Below are 9,977 nucleotides of genomic sequence, written 5' to 3' on the forward strand. Positions count from 1 at the left end.
CTTAGAATCGAAGTGAAGCCTAATGTTCTAGCATTCACATCTGTTGGACAAAATCTGACGTTTGCGCTCACTATTGAAGGAACAACAAATAAAGACATTATCTCTGCTTCTTTAGTGTGGGATGATGGAACGTTCCAAGTGAGGAGCCCCATTGTTGTAGGCTTGTAGTTGTTGGATGACATTCTCTGCTGCATATATGTATTAAGTAAATAATAATTGAAGCTAAAGCTTTGAAGGAATATGCATGGAATAATAGAATAAAGCGATGGCGGAAGACGGAGGACTGAAAATGGTTGTAATTTGAGCCTTTGCTCTAGTTCTGCATTGCTCTGTAATTTGAACCTTTCTAATTTAATGCTCTATTATCATTAGTTTTCCTTCTAACACTACAAAAAAATTACTGTTTATTGACGGAGGTTTACTGACGTGTCAGGGTCACCTGACACGTCAGTAAACACTCCTGACGGGGCTTTCCTGACGCGTGTAAGGCGTGAAGAATGTGGGTGTCAGGAAATGAGAATTCCTGACGTGTTGAAATTCACACGTCAGAAGAATTCCTTACGTGTCAATTTTTGACATGTCAGGAATTCCTGACGTGTGAAAAATTTACACGTCAGGAATTATTGACGTGTCAAAAATTGACACGTCAATAATTACTGACGTGTGAATTTTGACACGTCAGTAATTATTGACGTGTCAATTTTTGACATGTCAGTAATTACTGACGTGTCAATTTTTGACACGTCAATAATTCCTGACGTGTCAAAAATTCACACGTCAATAAATTTGGTTCGTTTTGAAATTTTTTTTCACTCCCCCCTATATTTTTTGTGATTAATTTTAGGACTATACCCGAATTTTGTGTTACGTAATACCTGATATTCAATCTATCCATCAAATCCATGCAAATAATATACAATTTTCCCATCAAATAACATACATCATATCCATTAATAGCAATCACAAATTATCCAAGAAAACTAACTTCAACACATCATAATATCACAACTAAAATAATATATATACACCAATCACAAACTATCCATCAAAACTAACTTCAACACGCCAAAATGACACAAATCACAAACTATACACCAAGACTAACTTCAACACACCAAAATGACACAAATAACATAATATACACCAATCACACAAACTATCAACGAAAGCGATCTTCAACACACCAAAAATGGCACATACTAACTATATATACACCAATTACAAACTATCCACCAAAATAAACTTCAACACATCAAAAATGACACATACTAACGTAATATACACCAATCACAAATATAATTACATCAACTTATACACAAGTGTGAATGGCCTAAAGTTCTCAACCAGACTATCGATCATTGACATCTATAGCATCCTCTCGACGATGTCCATTACCTGCAAATGATAAAACAAACAATATTCACCAATAAAACAACCACCAAACAAATAATATATAAAACTTTGAAGGTAGCAGAAAATTCATATAAAAAACAATAGAAAAACATTAAGTCAATATATATGCATGGTCACAGAGCAATCAATAATATATAGACATGAGAGAATGAACTTCGTTTTTATTTTTCCATTGCAATTATAGAACTTCCATATAGGTTATTAATGTCGGGAATTCAATGGAAGAGATGATAAACACAAAGGAAAAGCATCCTCTCTAGCATTAAGTGCATTTATATCTATTTATATTTAGAGTTACCAAATTAAGTTTGTGAATAATTGTTCTTGATGAGTTCGATCTGCATGTGTTGCTTTGTTCCATGCAGTTATATCCATTTATACGTGCATGAATAGCTCTAAATAATTATCTCAACCAACACTATTTCATAGTATACCAAATTGAAGCCAACAATTTAGAAGTTCACCAACCCAACCATGATATATAAACCAAATTTAACCAAGAGTTACAACATCATTAATTATTTAGAATGAACATATCCAAACTCTTAATTTAGAAGTTCATATATATCCAAACTCTTAATTTAGAAGTTCATATATATATATATATATATATATATATATATAGACAGTTCTAAAATTAAATTGACTACTAACAAAGGTCATACCTGATCCACTGTCGACCGACGATCGCACCATCGTAACGGGTGGGGAAGCACTGTCTGGTGGAGTGTACAACCGCATCAGCTCCTCGAGTTGGCGGAAACGGGCATCAAACCTTGCTTGACGTTCAGCCTCCTGTTCAGCTACCTGTCGAGCTATCCGAGCATTGTTCTCAGCCATCTGCTCCGCCACTTGCTGAGCTACCCGCGCATTGTTCTCGGCCAACAACGCATCTATCTCTTCCTTGTGCTTCGCACTCTCCGCCTCAAGCGCTCTATCAAGTGTGCCTTGTGATATCGTAGAGTACCTGGCGTTTTCTGACCTTGCCTGGGACGGTGTATAGTATGAGCGAATGGTCCCCCGCACAGGCAGAATATTTGGTCCAGCCATCCGAACTCGACCGGCATATTCAGGCTTATTTCCAATTGCCTGGTCAAATGCGTCGTTTGGCGCCCACCTTACCGTTCCCTCTGTGATGCTAGACGATGCTGCAGGGTCGGTGGGTATAAGCTCCTTCATCCGTTCCTGTTTGTCACATTAAATATTGAGTCAGTGGGGCGCACAACTGTTAATCGAAAATAATTTATCAAATATACAAGCAAGACAATATATGAAAGGTGAGTAGTAGCATACACATCTCTCCTTCACAATATCATTCGGATATGAACCGTTCTTCTTTGTGTGTGAACGGACGTAATTTTGTGCCCGAGTAGGTTGATGGCCCAAACGTTCGGCCTGCAGATAACATAGGACATACATATACCATATTAACATATAAAATGATGACATGTACATTCACATCTATAAGTATAGGATAAATTACACACTTACCTCCTCCTGTGTCAACCTGGCATAACTCTTTGATCCGGTGCAATGCGGTGAATCATTTAATGCTCGCAATGTCTTCATTTTCGCCGCATACTCCTACACAGTTAACACTTTTAATATGTTAATACTAATACAATTAGGGTCACTACTTTAACCAAATAGTTTAACTCATGACCTACCCTATTCTCCTGGGTACACCACCTCTCTAATAATATATCCAAGTCGACAGCATTGTACTCTCCCAGTCTCTGTCCCCCCAGTCTTGCCTGTATAGTGTCCGGAGTATCTTCCTCGGTAATGGCACAAATTTTTTTAAGATCATGCCTCCATGTCCGCAGCTTAGAGCCCATATCCTTAAATGCTTCATCCTTCACAGCTTCCAAGTTGTACTCAGGCGGGACGAAAAAGTATGCCTGCACAAGATCAACATTGACAAATTAAAAAAAACTTAAAATATGTGTATATACATATAGATATAAACGCGCATATATATTTGCAACTTAGAGCGTATATGTACATATATACGCTCTAAGTGTCATCATATTATTAAAAAACATACCATCAATGCGTCCCAAATGTCCTCCTTGGTACGGTCTGGGACCTTCGACCAATCGTCCGGTATTCGGACAAAATTGCCACTCCTAATTATGTCTCCGGTCATCCGCCTAAACCTCACGGCGCTAAATCCAACTGGCTGGAATGATGCATTGTACTCCAGTATGATCCGTTTGCCAGGGGGGACTCCCGGCCGCCTATGCGAGTCTAGGATGGTGCACACCTCGATGATGGTGTTTCCTTCAGAATCGGTACCTAACAAATTTAAAATTAGAAAGGTAAGTTATTTCGAATTCAATATTAACTAGCATATTAATTAAAACATAATATGTACGACATTAGAGCATATACACTTACTTATGGTCCGGACCTGCCGCGGGCCTAATCGGTCGCTGGGAGCAGGGTCGGTGGGCTGCGGGTCATCAGTGGCCTGTGCCCCACCAACCATGTCTTCTTGGGCCTGTGTCTCTGTATCCTCCATACCTGCTTTGCATGTTTTTAGAATATTTAGAATTCTCTGAAGTTGTAGTTGTAGTTGAATATAATTAATATTGCACCAGTATAGTTAAAAATTTTCAAACTTATGAATCTTTAAAAAAAACAGGCGGGCGTACCTGCGCTATGCTGGGTGTCTAGCCGCTCGACGTCACCCTCAGCACACTGTCGTAACTCGCTGTCCCGGTACGGCCCAATCCGATACCCCATCTGCGCCATGCCTATCGGACTGTATGGAGCATATACAGGGGTCTCCCCTCCCATAGTACCTGGAAGGACTGGTCTATATCCTTCCTGTACCCCTAGAAGCTGAGCAACGTCTTGTTGCTCGCTGTCATCAAGTTGGGCTGCCGGAGACCCAGGCGACATCGACTGCCGCAATACGGCCGAGCCCCTGCGTGCTCTCTTCTTCCCCCTTGTACTCATGGTACCCTGTGAAAAAACACCACAAACCCAATTAATTTGATATAAAATGTATGAAATATTCACTACCTTAAGTATGCATGACTCATAATGGTACATAAGATATATATCATATTTTAGCATATGCACAGATTAATTAAGTGTGTTGATGTAATGTGTATGTAGTGACCAACTACCAATCTAAACATTCTAAACATACATATGAGATTAACTATACAAATATATATACATACGCTTCGGTTGGATCTAAGTCGTGTCTGACGTATTCGATATGATCTTGTATATCGTGATCAACATTTCTGGGCAGTATCAAAGGCTCACACTCGTGGTAATTGACGTAATGTGTTATAAATTCCTTACTAATAAGCCAACCTTTTCATTTAAACAAACCTACCAAAAAAAAAAATATCAGTGTGGTAGGTGGTGCGATGGGACGGCCAGCAGGCGCTGGCCTTCCCAAGGCACGCTCCTGACGCGCCACATAGGCACGTCAGGAGTTCCTGACGTGCCACATGTGGCGCGTCAGGAAATATATATATATAATATGTTATAATATATTTATACATGTTCTTTTAAATAGCATATATATATGTGTGTGTGTGTTTGTCAGAACGTTAATATCATCGATCACCAATATTGTTACTTTAATTATTTTAATTAATGAAATACCAAATTTGGTCGTATCTCATAATTAAATGAACGAGATCGAGAAAAATGCATGTTATACGTATATATATATATATATATGGTATCTCAAGTAAAACATGGCTGACCGTTGGAAATTTTTTTTTTTTTTTTTTAAAGTTTTGAATGTTCAAATGGAATGGGTTACGGTACATGCTACGTGAAGAAAAGTATATATTAAAGTACTGGTCGGTGCTTGTTTTCATAAAATTAATTTTATTGAATGTTAATTGGGATTCGATCATATTGTACAATATTAAATTACCTTGGGAATATATATATATATATATTTCTTTATGTTTATATAGTATAATTCTTGACGTGTCAAAATGACACGTCAAGAATTGTTGACGTGTCAAAATGACACGTCAACAAGTATTGACGTGTCATTTTAACACATCAACAATTATTGACGTGTCAAAGTGACACGTCAATAATTATTGACGTGTCAAATAATGACACGTTAGTAAATAATCAATCAATTATTTATTAATTTTAAAATAATATTTGGCTCAAATTTACTGACGTGTTGAAAATAACACGTCAGCATTTACTGACGTGTTTATTTCAACACGTCAGGAATTATTGACGGGTAGGTTTTTACACGTCAGGAAATAATTTGTTGACGTTCCACTACTTGACATGTCAGCATTTACTGACGTGCCAAAAAAAATTACTGTTTACCACGTGAAGAAATTGACGTTTTTTTTTGTAGTGTAACTTGTTATCATTAGTTGATCAAATGAATGAATGTTGTCCATCAGAGTAGAAGAAGAAGACCTTCGATCATAGTCTTAATGATTTGACCATTGACAAATGTTGTTCATTTTGATTATAAACAAAGATGAATGCTCCATGCCTTGACACTAGCTTGCAATAATTTCCAACATTTACCTTTACGGTTACATTGGACTGGGCATCGAATTTGGCGCTGGATGATACAAGGCCTGGGTTTTTTGTTTCAGTTGGATTTGCATAAGTCCAATCTTGAACCTGGACTTTGAGTTACTTTGCAAACCAAAACTCAAAACAAATACCCTTACCTGAACAAGTAAAGAAGGTTTTTCTAAAAACAATACATGTCTTTTTAAGCTATTAAAAAAGCATGCGAGAAGTACGAGCTATTAGAAAACCAAGTAATGTTTAGATCAAAATTCAATAGGGATCATTCCAAATTCAATGATAATTTTAAAAGTCACATCAAATTTAGGAGAATAAAAAGATGGTTTTCAGCATTACTCTAAAAAAGTAGAGAAACGATATAATTCATTTCTTTTTCAACCATTTTTTAACTATATCCATAGTGAATGGATGATTAATCCACCATTGAATTTGTGTGGGTTTACATGAGTCCACAAATCTAATGATTGATATGTTTAATTTGTAAGATAAGATGAGAAAAAGATAAGAAAAATATTGACGTTAATCATTTTTCAAAAACATATGTTTCACCTTCTCTTTAGAATTCATCTCTCTCTTTTCTTCTAAACAATACCAAAAAGAACTTCAAGAGGAGAGAAGATCTAGGCTCCACGGGTCTCTGTTTCTAGCGGGTTGCTTTAGATCCAGATTTGGTCTCTTCAACCTTAGATCTGATCGTCTTCTTCGGCCAACGCGTATCTTCTGAAGGACTGTCTACGATGCCGTGCTCCTCTGAGGCTACTTATGAGGTTTTTGTTTTTTATTTTTTATTTTGTTTGTCCTGGCCTTCGGGTTGATGATGAATTTTTAGTTTCTAGTTGTTTTTTATTTTTGTTTTGTATTTGGGTAACCAATGTTCTAGATTTAGTATGTTCGAAGCAGATTTGTTTCTTAAATGTAATTGTACATGGGTTAGCGGAAGCTTAACTGAAGTCATTTTTATGACTTTGTAACCTTCATACCATTCCCACCATGGAAGCTCTCTTTCACTCTCCCCACTCCCCTCCCCCCATCTCAAGACATAACTTGGCCCACTTGGGTGTCGGTTGACCTTCGATCGAAGGACTGAAGGTCTACTGGTGAAATACCCAATTTCTTTCGAGTATTTTCTTATGCCGCAGACAAATATAACTAAAATATTAAAAATTTGTTCTTTCAAATTGCTCCAGAAGAAAACTATATATTAACTTTGAAAACCTAAAGTCTTTCGATAAATATACTCGATTTGTAAAGAAATTATAAGAATTGTAATACTCCCAACATTTTTCAATGTGTTAAATGCCATGCATGTGAACTACGTACTAAGTTGTCGAGTTGACTACTTTGGACCGGGTTAGATAGATTGACTTGGTTGGCCTACTCGGCTGAACCAAGTTGGAGATCCGATTTGAACCCAATGACCTGGTTTGGGACTGGGTTGGAGCGCCAGCTGATGTGGATCTAGGGCTGACTTGGTGGGCTGATGTGGTGCACGACACACACCAAACCCTAGATAGGGTTTTGAGACGCGTGAGGCTCGTGGATCACACGAGCCAGAATGTTGTTGGCGCATGGATGCGTGTGGGAGATGCTACCGGCGCGTGCCAGCGCATGTGGAGATACTCCCGGCGTGTGATTGATGAGCAGAACCTGTGTGAAAGCTTAAACGGTTGAGATCTCTTCGGATCTGTACTGGGTGGCATCTAATCTGTCGTTTGGATAGGAGCGTGTAGCTCCGGCAGGGGTTGTAGCGGCATGTGGGATCAAATTCAATCGAAACTCAACGGAGCTCAAGCTCAACACTAAATTAAAAGAGAAAGTCAAGCTCAAATTACGGATGATCACAGGGTGAGGGCACCGTTGAAGACTCAATCATGAACTAGAAGCAGCAGATGATCACAGGGTGAGGGCCGAGCCATAAGGATGAAAGAAAGCAAATAAACTTGCTTTTGGCGGAATGGAGTCTCACCTTCGTTCTTATTGTATATATAGGCAAAGAGTTACAATTGTAATCAAGTTTGACAAACCCAAACTTGATACAAACTATGAGAACTATTACAATACAACCAAGTAGAACAAATACAACTAGCACACTAAAGGGAAGAAATAAAAACAACTATAAGAATAAGGATAATGCTAGAGATAAGGATAATGTAGGAGATAATGCTAGAGATGCTAGAGATAAGGATAATGCTAGATAGTGGTTCGAATCTGTTTGAATTCAAAGAGTGAATCCAAAACAAACTGTGTTGATTCATTAACAAAGGGTACAAGAAAATGGATGGAGATGGTGACCTGTGAGTAGGCATAAGAATCACGTGAATGGATTATTTTTGCTATAAAATTTTGGTCATTAAAAAAATCAAAGTAATTTTTTTTTTCTAAAAAAAAGAATGCATGTTTAAAAGTGAAATTATAAGCCTTGAATACACGTAACGACATGACTCTGAGCTTCCTCTAATGAAGGCAAAAGGAGCCGTGGAGAGAGGGTTAGTCATGAAAATGTCCTGCTGTGCTGAAGAATGAAGATGCTAAGTGAACAAAATTCAGAAAACAATTGAATAGAAGAAGTGGGATCCCTAATTAATTAGATCTGATCACATGCATCAAACAACCTGTCTTATAGTTGCAGCTTGTGTCATTATCAAAGTTGGTACGTACCTATTCGATCTTCTTGTAGGCTTTTCCGCGTTTATCTTCGCCTTCCAAAGCTTATCGCAATTTAGTTGGTTGGCCACAGGTGATTTGACAGTCGACGCTTGTAGGAAGAGAACGGATAGAATAATATATGCATGTGGAACATTTTTTTACGGTGTATAAATGTAAAATTAAAGGTTCTTGAGATATTCCAAAAAATATAATTTAGTCCCTGTAGTCAAATTCTGTTAAAAAATTGTTTTTATTCGCCCATTAGTTTTTTTTTGTATTTTTAAAAAATTGTTTGTTTTTTTTTTTTTACAATTATTTTATTATTTTATTTGTTAAAAGAATAGGGGTATTATAGGAATATAAAAAAAATAAGTGGCATTTTTGATACATTTTGGTAGTTTGCTGGGCTACTCTAATATTGTTTGAACATTTTGGGACTCTATCGCAAACAATTGTTAGTTTGGAAGTGACCTAGCCCTACAAAAAACTACACGATTTGTAACGTGTTTACTATTCATTACTTTTTGCCACGTTACCATTTAGTAGCGTGTCAAAGTTGACACGTTACTAAATAGAAAACTTAAAAAAAAAAAAAAAAAATCGAAAACTTTAGAAAAATGCAAGTTGACACGTTACTAAATCGAAAACTTTTTTTTTAAAAAAAAAATTAAAAGTTAAAAAAAAAAATGAAAACTTTAGTAACATGTCAAAGTTGAAACTTTTTTTTTTTTTTTTTTTGAATCTCAAAGTTGACACGTTACTTAATGTAACATGTCAAATTTGACACATTGCTAAATGGTAATTACTAAATCGAAAACTTCAAAAAAAAAATGAAAAAACTTTAAAAAAATATCGAAAACTTTAATAACGTATCAACTTTGACACGTTATTAAATGGGCATTGGAAACACGCGTACGTGCCAGTCCCACTTTCCTGTATAAATTTATAGTAGTGCTGAAAATATAGATCCCACATTTTCTTGGATTGGATCTTGTCCAACAACCAGTTTCTTCTCACCAGAATCTTAAATCCAACATTTTACTTCCACTTTTTCTAAAAGATTTATAAGCTTATATATATATATATATATGGGGAAACTTCAGAAAACCTCCCTGAAGTTCCAGCCGATTTGAAAAACCCCCCCTGAATTTTCAAAGCTCTCACTTAGACCCCCTGAACTTTGGTTTTCTCTCACTTTGGACCCCTTTAACATTAAACTACGTCGTTTTGGATGTTTTATACCAATTTTACCCTTCCCCAAAACTATGTCGTTTTGTGTCCTAAAATCACAACACATATCCAGCCCAAAACGACGTCGTTTTAAGCATAATTTTTTTAAAAAAAAATTAAAAAAAAGTAAAAAATATATA

This window comes from Corylus avellana, chromosome ca7, assembly GCF_901000735.1.
Source record: "Corylus avellana chromosome ca7, CavTom2PMs-1.0".
Lineage (NCBI taxonomy): Eukaryota > Viridiplantae > Streptophyta > Magnoliopsida > Fagales > Betulaceae > Corylus > Corylus avellana.